Source organism: Harpegnathos saltator, unplaced genomic scaffold (genome assembly GCF_003227715.2).
Source record: "Harpegnathos saltator strain DR-91 unplaced genomic scaffold, Hsal_v8.6 scaffold295, whole genome shotgun sequence".
NCBI classification, from domain to species: domain Eukaryota; kingdom Metazoa; phylum Arthropoda; class Insecta; order Hymenoptera; family Formicidae; genus Harpegnathos; species Harpegnathos saltator.
Genome location: NW_020230089.1, coordinates 311,719 through 330,000, shown reverse-complemented (window position 1 = coordinate 330,000; position 18,282 = coordinate 311,719). Strand labels below are relative to the sequence as shown.

The following is an 18,282-nucleotide window of genomic DNA, read 5'->3' as shown; positions in this document are numbered from 1 at the left end:
AGAGAGAAGAGAGAGAAGAGAAAAAAAAAAAAGAAGAAAAAGAGAGAGAAGAGAGAGAGAGAGAGAGAGAGAGAGAGAGAGAGAGAGATGAAGGATTCCAAGGACGAGCGGAAGCACCGCCGACTTCATACATATGTGCGCGGCCTGTATAAATGACTGCTCATCGGTCGTAGGGGAGAGCCCTCCGCAACGGCGCGAGGGAAACGTCCGTTAGAATGCTGAAGACTGAATTTTGTCTTAGGGGAGTAAACGATAGAGAGAAAAACAAGGACGAGCCGTAGTAAGTGGATTAACGCGTCGGCCGCGCGGCCGTCGCGATTATGCTCGTGCGTTACTACTGGCGCTCATTGGCTAAAACTAGAGAGCCTCATAGGAAGAGAGTGGCGAACTGATCACGTGACCAGGTCTCTGCTGATTCAATGGAGGCACAAAGTCTTTTTGACTAATCGGAATATCGATATAGCAAGACGACAGGTTGGTTTTACAATGAGAGAAAAGTATATGATATTTGGAACTATAATGATCTAGTAAGTAAATTATAATCCGAAATATCATATTTATACTAAGTATTACCATAATATCGGTAATAATTACGATACAGGCATAGTATAACCAAGCATATAATATTTTTACTAAGAATTATAGTAAGTTAAACTAAAATTATTGTATGGATACAAATATAAAATGGTAAAGTAACTCCTTTATATAGTCAATATTACCTGAATATTTGCTAAATGATGTAACTATATGAATATTAAATCTCACTATATTTATGAACGAGAAATTACCATATATGTGGTAAAAGTAACTAAACAATTATTTAAGACAATCATTGACTATATATTTGTGTTTATTCGACTGTATTTTGCAGGATCCACAAACTATAAAAATATGGTTGACGCCAAAATGAACTATAAAATATAGTAAGATTATAGTTAATTCACTATATTTTTCTATCAGCGTACAATGAGTTTTTAAAGCAGTCTGACGTACATCTGTCAATCATTAGAGAGGAGGTTACGACACAAGTCGCACAAGACATTCGCCTACGAATTAATAACAGAAATAAGAATCAGATATTCATAAGTAATAAGTATTAATCTGTGAAAGAATATTTGTCGCTTCGATTTACACAGAATAAGAATCGTAATATATATTATTTATATAATTTTGCGTCTTGTGCATAGTATAAAATGCCTAGACTGTTTTTGAGACGCACTATAAAACCAATCTGTCGTCTTACTATACCGACATTCTGATTGGTCAAGAAGACTTTGTGCCTCCACCGAATCAGCAGAGACGTCTGGTCACGTGATCAGTTTGTCACTCTCTTCCTACGAGGCTCTCTAGCTAAAACGTGCGAACACGGGGAAGCGCTCCGTGCGCTGCCGGAACGGCTCGGCAGGATTGTGGAACGTTGCGTCGTGTGTGACCGGCGGTATTATCAGGTGAAACACCAGGACGAACGAGTGTTCGCAGCTTGGAGTAATAAAGCGCGTGACTGAAACCGCCGCGAACACAGGCTGATGGGCTAAACGGTTATCGGGGGAAAGTTACGTCAGTTTGACTCTGGACGACTCTCGCAAACACGTCGCGCATTCGAGAGGGAAATTTCTTTTTTACACGCAGGGAGTATTATAGTTGTTTTGTTTTTTTCGAAGAATCATGTGCGATGAAGAAGAGCTGTTTCTGGATTCTTTCGTACGACACCTGATGCTAAATTTTCTCGCATTTCGTCGTGTTTTCTAGCGCGGGAATAGACTCTGTCGGCGAAGAATTTCACTCGCCAGAGAACACCGGCAAATTTGGCGGAAGAACATGTATACAGGGTGACCCATTCTTAATGCCCACCTAAAGAGTTCTCGAAGAACGTACGTTAATCGAAGAATTGTTCCCCGCAAAAGTTGTCGGGCTTTAAGATGGTAATAAAACGGTAACCCGGTTTGAACTTCGGACCGAAACATTTTTCGAATAATGCAGTTCTTCCCAGATACCTGAGACGGCCGTTTAAAACGGATCACGCTGCGCACAGTAAATGTTTAATAGCAGACTTTGGCTCTTAAGATATAAATGACAGTTACGAAACGGAAGGGTAAGAAGTTGAGGCGGAATGTGGATTCGCTCCCGGCATCACGCATCGATTTCTCGCTCTGCGAGCTCGTTTTCGCTCAAAATTTTACTCCACTTAACACGTTCGCTACGTTTGACATTGTTCATTCCCCCATGTTCACACAAATGAATCAAGCTTGTTCCACACAATTACAATAAAACGAACAAGACGTAGTGTTCTCCAAATAAACGCCGATAGCGAACGTATTAATCGCACAACTGCTCCCTGGTCTACCATCTATTCTCGTGCTTTCTGTTGTGGAAATCGCCGGCGAATAGGCCGAACTGTGTGTGTATGTGTGTGTGTGTGTGTGAGAGAGAGCCACCGATACGGTCATGATTCCGTTTCGTTGGCCGCCTCGTTGCATAATCGGACAGGCCAACGAGCGAATGACGGCAACGAGGAGGCGATCTCAAAGAGAGCAATCGAGCGATCGGGCTCGTAGATCAAGAGTTCAAGCTACCCCCTAGCCCTCGCCCTCTCTACTATCGCACACACGCCATCCCCGCGAGAGATCTCCCCGGGATCACCTTAAAGCCGTATCGAAAAGCTCGGGCCCCGGCATATAAAGCGCGACAGGGAAATTATTATTTCGAGAACCCGGAGTATAATCGTACGGCGCTCTCGCGGATTAATCATCGTTCCCGCGCGCAGCAAAGCCTTCGGAACTAAAGCGTAATATTTCAAAGGTGGAACTTGTCGGAACCATAATTTTGAAACGCGAGAGTTAAAGCGGCGAACGCGGCCGGCCGGCCGGCCAGTCGGCCGGTCGGTCGGTCGGCCTCGATCCTCGGACTCTACATTCGCGGAGAGCCGCCGGTGTTGCTTGCATTCGTGATTTACGTCGGCCGACATGGAAGGAAAAGAGGAAGGAAGGCGAAGGGGAAGAAGGGGTAGGAGGAGGGGGGCGGCTATAACTTTTCGCGATGGAAGAAAGCGCCGCGGCGTTTCGAACAGACAGCGAACAGCGTTCTCCTCGCGGAACGCTGCGAGAACGCGAGGGGTGCGGGGGGGGGGGGCGGGCGCGACGAGATCATTTGAGCCAAACAAGCATAAGAGAAAGAGAGATAGACCGAGAAAAGGAGGGAGGGAGTGAGAGGGGGCGGCGACGGCGATCGCGAGAAGCGCAACAATGCTCGGCGGAACGAACGAACGAACGTACGTAGCGTGCATTTTTCATATCTTATCGTAAATGGCTGCTCGCTCGCCGAGGAAAATTCGCTCGTTCGGGAAGACGACGTACGCCAAGCACGAGTGCTTGTTTGAATGGTGACTTACGCACCACTTTCGACTACGACGTTAGACGCTAACGGCCCGGCGGCGCGCTCGCGCGATTTCTTCGTTGACGTTACGAGGCGCGAAACAGGCCCTCAAAGGCATCTCATTGCAGGTGAAAAAGACGCTCGTTTTCACGGCCGACTTGGCAGCCCCGACGAAGGAGCACCAGCCGCCCGTCATCCAATAACGTTCAAGCGCACGATGCGCGCAGAAACGCGCGAATGACGTCTCACTTGCACGCGCGGGACCCTTCGCGTCAAATCAGATTCCCCGGCTATTTTTTCGCCCTCGTCGTTCCCTCGTCTCAGCAGAGGGGAAGGAGGGAGGGGAGCGAGCGGGTTAACGTGAAAATGAGGGAAATTCGTTGCGTCATGCGGATCCGCGCTGGGAAATAAAGGAATTCCGTGTCCGCGATCGTAATTGCACGCCGAGGTAATTACAGTCGGGGAACTCGTTTTTTGCAGTAAACGCTACTTTCGCGTAACGCTGATAACACATCGTTAATAAACCCCCGTAATATGCGTATCGGTACTGTTACTTTTTTAGAGCAAATATACGCTCGACGCCGGAAACAACCACTGTATGCATTGAGATTAATAGTTAATCCCTCCCTCCCTCTCTCTCTCTCTCTCTCTCTCTCTCTCCCTCTCTCTCTCTCTTTCTCTCTCTCTCTCTCTTTTTCTCACGGTGCGAAAGATTTTGTTTTACGCGAGAGACTCTTCATCTCTCCCGGCTTCTGGTCGGCTCGCCGAACGTGAGAAGAGATTGGAAAGCACTGATTTACAAACTAAAAAATGCTAAAAGAATAGTCGAATAAAAATACGCAACGAAGAACGATAACAATATTAAAACGGAAAGAAAAGGACAAGTGAAGGATAAGAGATTCGGTATCGAATGCTCGGCGAGGGAGATCAGTAGCCATCAATTAGAATCGCAAAAAGGATCGCAGACCATCAGAGTGGACAATGCGATGAGCGAGCGATCGATCCTTAGCATCGCTGAGAACGCTGATAAGACGACAATACGCGACTCGACCGCGAGACGAAGATGCGAACTTCGCGAACATGACGACGACGACGACGACGACGACGACTCGCTCTTCTTCTCTCTCCTTCTCGCTCACGGACGTAAAAGTTCCTCTCGTCGTGCCGCCTCCGCCGACTTGTGTTGTTTGTGGGCGTTAATTGCCGCATTATCGCGCATCTTCAGCCTGTGTATACGTATGCCGCATTAATGATTAAACGCGACCGTAGTAAATTATACGTCGCTTCCGGCCGCCGCCGTCTAACAGCACAATGACACGAAACTCAACGGCGCACGGAACACATCCCCCGCGTCATTTTTTATATTCGCATCTCCCCCGCGCGTCGTGTGTGTGGGTGTGTGTATGCGCACACACGGACCGCGCGGCTCGGCTTTTTCCATTTGCCGCTCTCGCCGATGCAACGACCGTTCCGCATTTCGCGCAACGCCGAACAATCCCCGATAGAATCGCGACGCGCTCGCTCTTCCCGGTCGGTCGGCGCGCGCGGCGCAACGACCGTGTAAATCTTGGCGATGTGTGAAAGCGTGAAAAAAAAAAAAAGAGGAAAAGGCGATACCGCACTTGAAAACTTTACCGACAGGATGTTGACCTTGTCTCGCGCGAAGTTTACGTCGTATCGGTTGGGCGGAATTGCAAATGCTTCTGCGTGCGAAATTGAATCGGAGCATTCCATGCGCGACGACGACGATGAAAATGTCAAAGCTGACACCCCGAGTTGTCAATTAGCGTAAAGACTTTCGCGCGATTCGCTGCTTGTGCGCGGCGAAAGCGTGTTCGCTCCGCTGGCGAGCACTTCAAACACTACGTGGTACCTTCGCGATTGAATTTAGAAGCTTAACCTTTAAAAGCTACCATCGAAGAAAATCACGGTAATGCCGTCACGGGTGAAATTTCATCCTGGTATATTTTTCATTTCAGAAATGAAAAATCAAACAAATGTTAGATATTTTATTATTATCGAATGTTGGATGAGAAGTGGAGAAGTGATTATTTGCAGCGGATAATTTGACATAGGAGTAAAATTCGCACGGAGTGAAATTTCATTCATGGGTAGCCTTTAAAAGTGAAGAATTGTTAGCGCAAAGATTTTTGCACACGTGCGTGGCAAAGCAGCACACATTTGTGCGAGGTCTGCATGTGCGCTGAAGTACGAAAAGGATAGCATGATCGTGTTAGTGACTTCAGGGCGACAAATTTATACGGGACATTCCATGTTGAAAAATAAGTAAAAAAGCCTCGGCAAACTTGCATCCGCGAGAGCAGCCTTCAAAGGATGACAAGAATGAGAGAAAAAAATGTGTCGCGATAAACGGGTTAAGAATGTTAATGCGACACCTTTTTACCTATTCTTGAAGACTCCTAATTTTGGTCGTTTCTAAATTCCTAATTCCTAATGTTAGTTGAAAAACCATTTATCGTGATGTTGCTGCATCGTTATCGATCGTTGCGAGATTTAAATTGACAGAACCGAATGAAATCAAGCGACTAAGCGAATTAAGAGAACCGATTACATCCCCTTGACTTCCTTATACTTTTAACGAGTCTGCAGACACGACAGTAATTTCGAGCAGTTTTTGCAACGGTGTGTGTGTGTGTGTCTAGAGTCGCTAATTTGCACGAGAAACGCGATTTAATGGAAAAGATACATTTTTTAGCCGAGATTGCAGCGGCCACAACTCAGAAACTAAGCGTTTGAGAACCTATTACTCGCCAAGACCTTTTTACTTGTGTTTTCGCGTAAAATCTATCCTGCGAGATTGTCGCTGGAGTTCAGATACACCTTGTGTACACAGACCGCGCCTCACGAGAAGGATTTGAAGACAAGACGTAAAAGACAATCCTTCGTCTAAGTTTCTCCAATGACAGCCAAGCTAGACAAAGGCCGAACAGGCCTGTGATGCAGGCCGTCCTTTTCAGACGTATAAGCCTCTCTTCGCGGTCTCTCGCGGAGCGCTCACAGTCTGTGCGTATAAGTCTATAGTTAAAGTTACAGAAAAAGAAATTTGCTTATTCGACGTAAGATTTCGACACAATAGCTCTCTACTGTCGGCACTCTGGCGGAGTCCGTCATCCGCCGCGGCACCCTTTTCAAGCGAGCAAGGAACAAACTCGCTTTGCGGTGCTCGCTCCCCCGCCCAGTCGGCGAACTATTACAGGTCCTCGCGACAGGAAGCGGAGGACCTTAATTATAGCCGGCGCTTTAATTAATCCGGCGAATTCTCACGCGCACGCAATCGCGCCTCTCGAAAATCCCCCCCGCTCAATTCGTCCCTTCGCGAGTCACGAGGCGCGCAATAGCGGCCGGCGGCTCCGGTGTATCTGTTAATGATCGGGTTGAGAGCGCGACCAGGGTCGCCGACGATTGCCGATAAAGCACGGCCAGCCGGCGGGGGCCGGAGCGGAGGCGGACAAAACGCAACGGCGAAACGTGTCGCACGCGTTTCTCGCGCGGCGCGGCGCGGGTCTTATCGCGACGCGGGATCGGACGTACGGAGGTGCCGCTGGTACACGAGCGACCGGACGATAACATATGCACGCCGCTTCCGACCCCCGCCACCCTTCGCCCCCTTCGCCAGCGCCCCCCGCGCAAACCACCCTCCCGCTACCCCAGTCGCGGTCGGATACGGCCGGTCAGACGTATCGGCGTCGCTGATAAGCGCCGTTCGATTTTGCTTTCCGCTGGGAAAGGCGCGCGTGTACGCACGCAGGCGCACACACACGCGTGCATACCGTCACGCACACCGACGCGCACCACTTCATTCTTTCCTTCGTTCGTTCGTTCGGCGAGGACGACGAGGACGACGGGAACAACCAGGACGGCGACGGCGAGGAGTTTGTCGCGTGGCTTTAATAATTTATTAACCGCATCGGGAGAAAAATGAATAATTTACGCGCTGGGGCGCAGAGCGAAGGTTAAGGAAAACGGGGGAGGAAACCGCGAGGAGGAGAGGGAGGAGCGTGTGGAAAGTTAGATAATTCCGCGCCGTTGGAAATGTTTCCCCGATATGTCTCGCGATTGTAATGATATGGGGAGTATGAATGTTCTATACAGGGTGCGGCAAAAGTACCGGACCGGTGAGATATCTCGGAAACAAGACACTTTAGAAGAAAATGTTTCGTACAAAAGTTGTAGTGTTTTAAAAAACGCATCAAACGCCGATATTTATTTGACGTTGAGCATAAACTTGGAGGGGCTCTCAAGTTTAGGTTGAATTTTTTTCAATAGATCGCCCAATTTTTCATCGTACACTAGGAAAAAAATTTAGTATCTCTAACAAAACTGTTTAGTTGAAGGATTTTTTAATAGCAACCAAATACCTTGTTTTATATAACAAAATATATTTAATTGTCTCGACTAAACTTTGTTCTCTGAACCAAATGATTTTGTTCGTAGACTTTATATATAAAAATTAAAACATTTTAGTAATTTCATCCATAAAAATTACATAACAACGAAATATTATTTTACATAAACTAAAATAATACCCAATGGATACTATTTTGTCTTCCTGTGCACTAAAATTTAGATTTTATATATTAAGAAAAAATTATAGTATTTTTAACAAAATTCATTTAGTTAAAGCTTTTTGGTTGCTATAACAAAAGTATTACGTTATACGAACAAACTGTAATCAAACAAGATATTTGTTTGCAGGAACTAGACAGTCTTGTTGGGCATATTTTAACCAAATTATTTCGTTGTTACAACAAAATTTTTGTTCACGCAACAATACATTTTTCCTAGTACGTATATTCATCATATTATCTCGAGAGCTTTTCAAAACACTATTTTTCGAGATATGAGTTGATGAAGTTCAAGTACCGCCAGCATTAGCATGGCATTATCCAAAGTGTACCGCATGGAAGTAGCTTAGTGTGTGTCCATGAGCGCGTGCGTGCGTGCGTGCGTGCGTGCGTGCTTGTGCGCAAGCTCCAGTAACACGCTATTGGTGGAGATACGCTTGCAAGCTCCGGCAACACGCTGTTGGTGGGGATACGCTTTACGCTCACGGGCTTCTTTTCTTTCAAACTTTTGTAAAATTTTCTTAAGAATAAAATAATGACTACGTTGTCGGAAAGAGAATGCATTTATTTGTTGATAATCAAACGGTACAGAGGTAAAAATAGATCGTATCAAGGAACGTGTGATCCTTTTAATGCAACTTTTAACGCACGAAATTCAATTTCAAAATCTACAGTTATAAGAACCAGCGTCTCGCTGAAACAGGTAACTGTGGAAATGACGAACCACGTGGCTCGTCCTGACCTCTGCGCGACACACACACACACACACACGCACGCACGCATACACGCACGCATGCGCACATGGACACACACCAAGCTATTTCCATGCGGTATTCTTTGGATAATGCCGGTGGTACTTGAACTTCATCAACTCATATCTTGAAAAATACTTACGTCGCGGATGCTCAATGTCAAATAAATATCGGCGTTTAATGCATTTTTCAAAATCCTACGCTTTTGAAACATTTTGTTCTAAAATGTCTTGTTTTCAAGATATTTCACCGGTCCGGTACTTTTGCCGCACCCTGTATGTGAGTAGAGAAACAGGGAGAGAGAGAAGGTTTTTGAAAAAAAAAAAGAAAGAAAATAATCACGGAGTATGCGATGAAAAGAGCGTATGAAAGTTCATAGATAATTCCGCGATATTAAAAATATTTTCCGATGTCCCCTTCCTCAACCCTCTCCTCCCCCCCCCCCCCGCCACTTTTCACCCCGGGCTTTAATAATTTAGCAACTATCCGGAGAAGTGAGTTTTTTTATGTATGACAGGAAGCGGAAAAAGGTCACAAGGGAGTGGGGAAACACAGTGAGGAAGCTTAGATAATAGCCGTGACGTTGGAAAACATTTCTGCGCTCTAATAATTTATTCGGCCAACATATGGAAATTCGGATATAATTCTGCGCGAAAGAGCGTTAAGAACGCTTTCTGCAGTTTCGCCGGCTTCAGGAGAGAACACAAGCGGCTGCACACGCAAACACGCATCCAAACGCACGCGCGCGCACGTCCCCGCCGTGTTCGAGACGATAAGAAGAAATTTATTCTTCGAGAAGTAAAGGAACCGCCGGCGAGCGTATTTTCCAGCTCGATTCCGCGTATCAAACTGGAGCAATGAATTCTCCCGTGATAAAGAAGAGAAGAACGCGAAAGTGTAAGAAGGAGAGAGAGAGAGAGAGAGAGAGAGAGACGGGGCGGGAGGCGGGAGGGAAAACAGCAACAAACACTCCGTCTTGCATACGCGATCATGTAATCAGCGATTTAAATCACACGCGCGCCGAATTGAATTCATTTACATGTACTTTACTTTCGTTTAATAACATGTTTGTTCATCCCGTACTTTAACGCGATTCCCGCCGGCTTCGCGCGCGCATGTCTAACCGGCAACTCACCTAGCCGCGCGTCGGGAAGCTGTGCACCCCCGTACACCTTCATCATCATCCCCATCCGCGCCTCCATCGTCGCAAGGAGCTTCAATTAAACCAGCAGTTTGTAGCGCACGCTCCGTGCGGGATGAATGCGGTCGTCTTACGCGGGATTTGCACGCGTGCGTTTTAAAGTAACGCGCCGCAGCCGTCGCCGCCCGTCGTCATCCCGCGGAACCTCCGTTAGAGTTCGCCCGCCTCTTTTGCTGAGAAAGACGAGGAGAAAGAGAGCGAGGGGGTGAAAGGACTCTCGTCCTTGTCGGAGATTTATTAGATACCTTCCGGCCGCGCGGGGAGAATCCGTTGACAGCCCCGTGCGCGCGCGCGCGCTTACAGCGAGAAAACAAGATCTCACTGAGAGCGCGAGCCGCGCGCGCTTTGTGGTCCATAAAGGGGTGGCGTATATCCGCCGTCGCGCGGAAGAACAACCGTGCACAGATATGGGAACGACGATGGGGGGGGAGGTGGAAGTGGCGGTGGTGACGGTAACAGTGGAACGTATTACGCGCGCTCTTATCGCAATGACATACTTCGTACGGCAGGAAAATTGTATCCCTTGAAATGACGCGAGGTTAACTGAACAATATAACGATGCCGGTGCATCGTCTCTCTCTCTCTCTCTCTCTCTCTCTCTGTCTCTCTCTCTTTCCCTCCCCGTCCCTTTTCTCCGTGTCTCTCAGCGCTCTTCGTCGTTCCCTTTCTTTCTTTCTCCTCCTCACGTCGCGTCTGCGATACGTTCAATGCTTCCTCGCGACACGGTAACGTCGCTGCCACCGACAACATCAGCAACGACGGCAAACGCCGAGAAAGTGGGGGAGGAAGGAGAGAAAAGACCGCGAGATAATAGAGGACGACGACGACGACGACGACGACGACGTTTCGTTTTCGCGCGCTGCGCATTGTCCGCGACCGCGGCGAAGTTCCCGCGCCGATTAATCTATTAAGCGAGACTTTTACGAGCTCCTGGAGGAGTCGCGAGCGCGAGCTCGCTGAAACTGGAGCAATTAAAAAGTTGCCGGCCGGCCGCGCGCGGCGCCGCGTTACACGCTTATTAAGGACGCGACGAGGCGGCGAAGGCGCCGCCGGTGTCCGCGAATCGAGCCGGCGCGGGCGCGACGGTTTCAGGCTTCGTTCCGCGGCGACGGCAGACGGCGAGGAAGCGGGAGGACACTCGCTTGTGCTTGGGCTTGAGAAACGATCGCGAGCTATCGATGACACGTTACTGCCAGCGCGCGTATTGGCAGCGTCGCGAGACGCGCGTCGGAGAACGAGCGAGCAGACGAGAGACGGCTTATTATATTATACGGTGACGTGTACACACGAGTTCCTCCGACTGTCGGAACGAAAGCGGGACTGACGCATCGAGGGTATCGTTTAACGATACACTAGCCATTTGGGACACGCCTCTCGGTCCGATGACTCTCGCAACAATGAGCCGCTCTCAGACGCGGCGCGCGCGAGCGCGATCGAGTTTCCCCGACGGCGAGATTCGCCGACTAATTGTTACATCGCGATGACAAGTTATTGTATTAATTTGACAGGTGAAGCGGCGCGTTTATATTATGCCGCCTTGAGCCGCCTGGGAGAAAAATGCTCGACCCACCCGATTCTCCAAATTCTCCAAATTCTCAACTCAACCCGGATTACATTTCGCAGCAGAATATGACGGCCGAGTTTATTCGGTTAAATGGAGTTGGTATATCGAAATGTCACGCTACCACAACAGATGTTTTATTTTAGGCGATGACGTCAACTTCGAAAACTTTCTTTAGTCTTTTAAGTGGAATATCACGTTTCTGCATTAATTTTTGACGATGATTGGTAAGAGGAGGAGCAACAATCTGGGTCGGAAGATGATGCGCGAGATCATTGAAGTTATGACATATCGAAAATATCTGTTCAAGGATTAGATAAAGATGGAAAAAGTTGCTCCGCAAGTGTCATGGAATTCGTGGAATCTGATTGCTCGATGCTGTCGCTCGATTCGACCGGGGGGATTAACCGTTAAACGCTAGGATGCTAGATAGCAGCACATTGCATATAGCGGTGTCCTGCTAGGATTTATAATGTTCATAAATATCTTAGGTCATTTATGCTCAAATATAAAAGTTTTTTTCTTTTCACAGTGAATGGTTATTATTTTCCCTCTAAAAGATTGTATGTGATTTAAAATGATCTTACTATCGCTGCTGCTAAATTTGTACCAAATATTTGCAGCGCATGTATATTAAAAAACATAATAACAAAAATTATAGACGAAAATCCATCCGTCCGCATCAAATAGGAGGTCACAAAAACATCCTTGTGTTCAAGGGTTAAAAACGCACACCGATCGGATTGTTGGATTTTAAATATTACATGCAACCGTTAGATCAGTTTTTCTCTTACTGTACTATCATCGCTAATCATCAGAGCTGTGATAAGCGACAGCGTTACGAGTCACGTTCTCTCTCAGTGATTCATCTTCGTTTTTCGATCGTTACCGAGCAACGGTAACGATAACGCAATTAAATTCTCCGGGGGTCAGCGATAACGAACATAATTGTTTCCCTTACCGCTATTCGCGGCACACGCGCACGGCGGGATGGAGAGCAACGACGCGTGAAAGAGGAGAGCTCTCTAAATTCCGCTGGGAAAAAAAAGAACGGAAATCGCTCGTTACTCCTCGCGTCACGGCAATGATAACGAGCCATTGCTCGAAACGAGTGCCGGTAATGAGTTACTCTCGTTCTAATGGGGCAACCTCCAAAAAGTAACCCTTCCAAAGTAACTTTCCCCCTAACCCTGCTAATTACGCGCTCTTATACCGATGATACACTAATTATTACATCCGGCCGAACCCTCCTCGTCGGATAATCCCTCAGGGGGAATTCGCTCTCGGCTCGACGCGTTGGCGTCCGTCGCGAGAAGAAACGCGACGGGAAAAAAACGTGAGAGCGCGAGAGCGTCGAACAGCTCGAAATACGAAGGGACACCCTCTCTCTCTTTCTCTCTCTCTCTCTCTCCGTCCGTCCGTTCACCAGCGCGCAATTTCGTCCGGAGTGCGCGGAAAGTCGAATTAAATAAATTTCGCGAGTTGAATTCGCGATGAAGTCCCATGCTCGCTCGCTCGCTCTCGCCCCCGCCATTATGCTTCCTTTTACGGCGGCGGAGTCGTTTTATTTGCGCGCTTCGCGCGGATAACGCTCGAACGGCGCGCGCGCGCGCGCGCGATATACGATAATGCAATGTACGGCAGGGAACGGTTCGATGCGCGTGCAAACTCCCGCGCGCGCTCTCTATGCAAACTCCTCCGCTGAAATATTTATAAGCAGGATGTTCGTTACCGCTCGTACTCTTTCGGAATAATTAATTACCAGCCGATGGCGGGCGGCGGGTGGGGGCGCTAACTCGCTCGCGATGTACGGCCACGCGGCAATGATTCATCGGCGAGGCGGTGGACGCGCGCAACGCGGCGTGGCGGTCTACGCGTTTCTGTCGGAAATACGATCCCCTTTTTTCCCGAGGAAAATCCGATCGTTCGAATCGCCGCCGCCGATGGCGGGGTGCCGTGCGCCGGATAATAACGCATTCCGCCGCCGCTGCGCGCTACGCACGGGACAGTTGGAGCAGAAACAGCGGAACTTATCGAGGATATCGTTTATCGATACTTTTTAACGCTGCTCACGCTAGCGAGCGAGCGAGAGGATGCGTCGCGTCGCGTCGGAGGCGCGGATGCGCCGTGATTGATACTTCAACGTCGCCCGGAGACGCGGAGGACCGAACGCGCGCGCGCGCGCTCCACGAGAGCCTTTCTCGTTGTTTGTCCCGCGCGCGTTATTAACCCTTCGCGCGCTCGGCGCGCATGTCTTTGCGAGACATGTTGACGGCCCGCTCATAAATACCGTCAAATCGAGCGAAGGGAATCCGTTTGTCAACACGTGATTTTTTTCGATCAAATTTACCGCGACTTTTTTCCACCGCCACGGCCGACTGAATCATCGATGAAGCAAAGGCAACGAAACGAAAAGCAATTTTGTGAGTAAAAGTTTCCTTTTGTTTTCTATATAACACGGCTACTCTGCAATTCATTGAAATTTGTTCGCCTCGCGCGTATTATTAATCATTCGCGCTCGGCGGATCTTTGCGCGACACACGCGGACGCGGTCCGCTCGTAAATACCGTCAAATCGAGCGGAGGGAATCCGTTTGTCAACGCGTGATTTCCGATCAATTTGCCACTTCTTTCGCTGTCATGGTCGATTGAATCGTCGATGAAGCAAAGATAAAGAAACGAAAGGAAATTTCATGAGTAAGAGAAGTTCCTTCTGTTTCCGATGTAACGTACTCTTCAAGTCATTGAAATTTGCACTTTCATCCTGTAAGAGTATTTGCACAATCGAATAGGAAAACAACTCGCGAAAGATGTTCGCAGTCACTTGGATTTATCTTCGGATGTTATTTAGCGAATGAAACGACTCTCACAGCATCTGAAGGCGAATTCGAGGTAATCCGAAGTTTAAGATCGACTTATTAATACCGCTAAACCGCAGGTATTGAAATAATCAGTGGAAACTCACGAGATATCGACGTGTCAACCATTTGCACTCCAACTTCTTTTCTCCCGATGCTTTCTTTTCAAATCAGCGCGTATTGTTTCGCATAATATACTAATTGATTATATATTTCTCGTTCAGATGAAATTCCAAGAAACTCCGAGAAAAAAAAAAGTATCCAAGCGCGAGTTAATTCTCTCTCGATAGAACTCTCGTTAGCGTGTATACGAGAAATAAAAAAAGAAATCAGTTCAATCAAGACGACAACGAACGAGCCGAGCGCGCTTCAACGGAAAGAAAACAAATTTCCAACGCTCACGAGCCGAAGTTACTTTTAAACATCAGAAATTCGATTCCTCGCCCCAACGGAAACTCGTCTGCTCCGCTCATTGTCGCGCGTTAGACTCTCAACCGATCATTTTCCTTCGGAAAATGTGAGACGGACAATTTTTCCCGCACACCGGCTGCGAGGTAGCTCGTGTTTAGCAGCGAATATGTTAATCAGCAGCGGAAAACTCGGATCAGCTTCGACGTGGACGACTCACCGCCGCCGCCGCCGTCGTCGTCGTCGTCGGCAGCAGCGGCGTAAAGTCGACTGTCGCTTCGCTTCGCGCAACGCGTCCTACACGCGGCCGTCGTCGGCAGGAAGTGCACCGTCGACGACGGCGAATTGACGAAACGTTGCACAAAGCAGTTTATATTGGGATAATCGCTCCAACTATCACGCGCGCGCACGTATACGTACGTGAGCGTCGCAGCCATGGGTCTATCAGCGGACGACCTAGATCGTTGAACGGAATCATTCGACGTGGCCAACGCGCGATTGCGACGCGCGCGGTGATGCAAGGACGAAGTCCTTCAAGCCGCCTACGGGTGTGCCGGATCTATTGGGTTGGCAACTAAGTGATTGCGGATTTTAAATAAGAATGAAAATTCAAAATTTTAAATTTGCTGTTTTAAATTTTTTTCAATGCATGTATGCGATACATTGAGCTTCTCTGCAATATCACGTGTTGTGCAGCGACGATCTGAATCGATAATGGCCTTGATATGGATCTCATCGACTTCAACTGGACGGCCAGATCGTTGAGCATTTTTCAATGAAAAATCATCAGAACGAAATCTGGCAAACCAATTTTGACACTGCCTTTCTTTCAAGGCTTCATTCCCATATACGGCACATAACTTCTTGTGTGCTTGCGATGCGTTCTTGCCTTTTCGGAAATAATACAATAAAATATGTCTGAAGTCTCGCACGTCTTGCTCTTCCATTTTTAAATTGGGATAAAAACAAAACTGAACAACTAATCGATATAATTTTTGTACTAAATGAAAGGTAGAAGTCCAAACAATAAGAAAAAAATATAGGTTAGGTACTTTGAACACGTTAACGAAACAAAAGAATGTGTAAAATCCATCTGTCGACAAAATCCGCAATCACTTAGTTGCCAACCCAATATTCGGAAAACGCTACTCTCAACTGCGAATTATTTCATCACGAGGCGGGGGTAATGGGAATTTAAACTGCCGATCGATCTCTCGAGCTGACTCTCTCGAGAAGAATTATTAGATCTAATATTCATCGGGAGGGAATAAGAGGTTTGCCTCTTTTCGGGCCGGAATCGATAAGGGACGACAGTCGCGAGCGACGACATCGCACGCAACGCGGTCACGGTTGCTGAACGCGCGAAACCGATCACGGTGAGCCGCGATTCTGATATTCCCGCCGTTGATATTACCGTCTCTGATTAAACTCCGGAATTCGTGTTAGTAAAAGTATCGCGCTTCCAACAGAGTTGGATCAAATTGTTCAAGAATGTTCATAGACTTAGATATCATGACGTAGCATAATGTGGCATAATATGGCACGTACGTGTCACAAATATCAAGCACATCAGAATATAGCAAGAATATAGCAGAATATAGACAAGATATGTATATCGGTATATAGACAAAGATAAAGCATATATAATATATAGTATCGTCGTTTTATATAGCAAGTATATCAAGATATTGCGAGATAGTAATATAACACAGAATAATATCGTCATAATTGTAGAAAATATATAACTACTATCCCGAGTCGAAATTTTGGCCCTACGTTAAGTTTCGTCTGCAAATTGCATCGAACTTGAAAATCCAATGAGGAACCTCGATATATATTATGCTAATTATTGTTCTCCTTTGATGTTTTGGAATTATTTAATATTCGATTATCTCAGCACTTCCCGCTTTGTTCCGCTCTTTGTTATCATAATTTTAATAATAAACAATGCATGAATTATGCAACTTATTCAACTGCAAGTAGAGGTACGTGCGATAAGCAAACGTTAAAGATAACTCGATAGAGATTAATGAGTGAATAAGATAGTATATCCCCTCGTTTGCAATATTTATTGTTATTTATCTTTTCATTACTACAACAGATTTTCCCGACTCTCTACGCTAGGATCCCCCCTGAACTCGATCAAATAACCAGACTAAAGAGAACTGAACAAAATATATATTGACAAATTCAAGATGGAACTTTCAAGATGGGACAAGAAGCGTTATGAGACGTAACATTCGTGAGACTTTCGATAAATTCCACATCTCGACTCGGGATAACTCCTCGTCCGAAACCAATGCGATTCACGTCTCCGCATGCACTACGTAATAGAATGCTCAATGAGCGTTGAATTGCACGCTCACCGTTTCGTAGAGAAGTCCATCGATGTCCAGCTGGGACGTGGCGTCCGGAAAGCTCCGTTGCGTCCAACATTGACTCACGTTGATTGCACTTCTTTTGTAGTCCGATTAATATTTGCACTTCCGCGGCGATCAAGGAGTTCACCGGTGAAAGACGGCACCGATGAAACGTGTTTCGGATTCGCGACCTTGATCGGCCAAACACGAAATCGACGAGTTTTTTCTCGACGAATGGCAGTCTGTCGCAGCACGATAAAATTCGGCACTACCGCGATATGCTTTGCGCGATTCGTGCGGGACTTTGTGCCGATGGCTACGAAATCGTACAACTTGTGTGCGCGAAATCGGAAGTTTTTAGAGAAGACGAAACACCGTTCTGAAAATACGCTTTGCTTCGAACACGCGGTCCAATTTCTTTCGTGTTCCCTAGTCGCTTTCAAGATCTCAAACGAGAGGGTAAAATATTTTTAACGGGTCGAGAGAAAAAGGATTCTCAGTTCGTTGAGTTAAAAGTCCAAGAACGGCTAAGTTTTTGTTGGATACGAGGTACCATTCCTCTGAATTATCGATAAGTAAAAGCAGACGCTACGGACGCGAAATTGACAGACACGTTTAATGGATGTCTATCGTTAAACGATAAATTCTGAAGCTGCTGAGAGATACTCGCGACTTGTACACTCTCTCTCTCTCTCTCTCTCTCTCTCTCTCTCTCTCTCTCTCTGCGCGCTGTATATAAAATTGGACAGCAACGAGCTCATTTAACGAAAATCTCTCGAAATAAATCCGGTGCTGTGTGCAAACTTGAATATTAAAAACCGTGGCGATTTCGCGAAACCGAAACTCCAAATTCATTTGAGATAGTACATATATTAAATTAGAAACGAAAAATCGCGCAATGATCGCGAGATCACCTAACGCGTGAAATGTCAGTCGCGACATGATAATTTCACCGCTTCTAAAACGATACACTCGCGCGCGGGATGTATAAAATCAAGAACACCAAGAATAGCGACGATCGCCAGTCAACGAATTCGTTTAGCGTCCTAATCTGTGGCGACCAAATGAAACCTCTAAACCTCTAAACATATCCACGACTCGTGTGTGTGTAAACTTAGAAGCGAACGATCGCGGCGAGATCGGCGAATATTTGTTCACGGACGCGAATCTCGTAGCGACATAAAA

General features: G+C 46.9%; 1 protein-coding gene across 2 annotated transcripts in view; it reads left to right on the top strand.

Annotated features, from left to right (window-relative positions):
* Nucleotides 1–18,282, top strand: part of LOC105188789 (discoidin domain-containing receptor tyrosine kinase B) — a 166,784-nt gene that overhangs the window by 46,808 nt on the left and 101,694 nt on the right. The gene's annotated exons all lie outside the window — the stretch shown is intronic.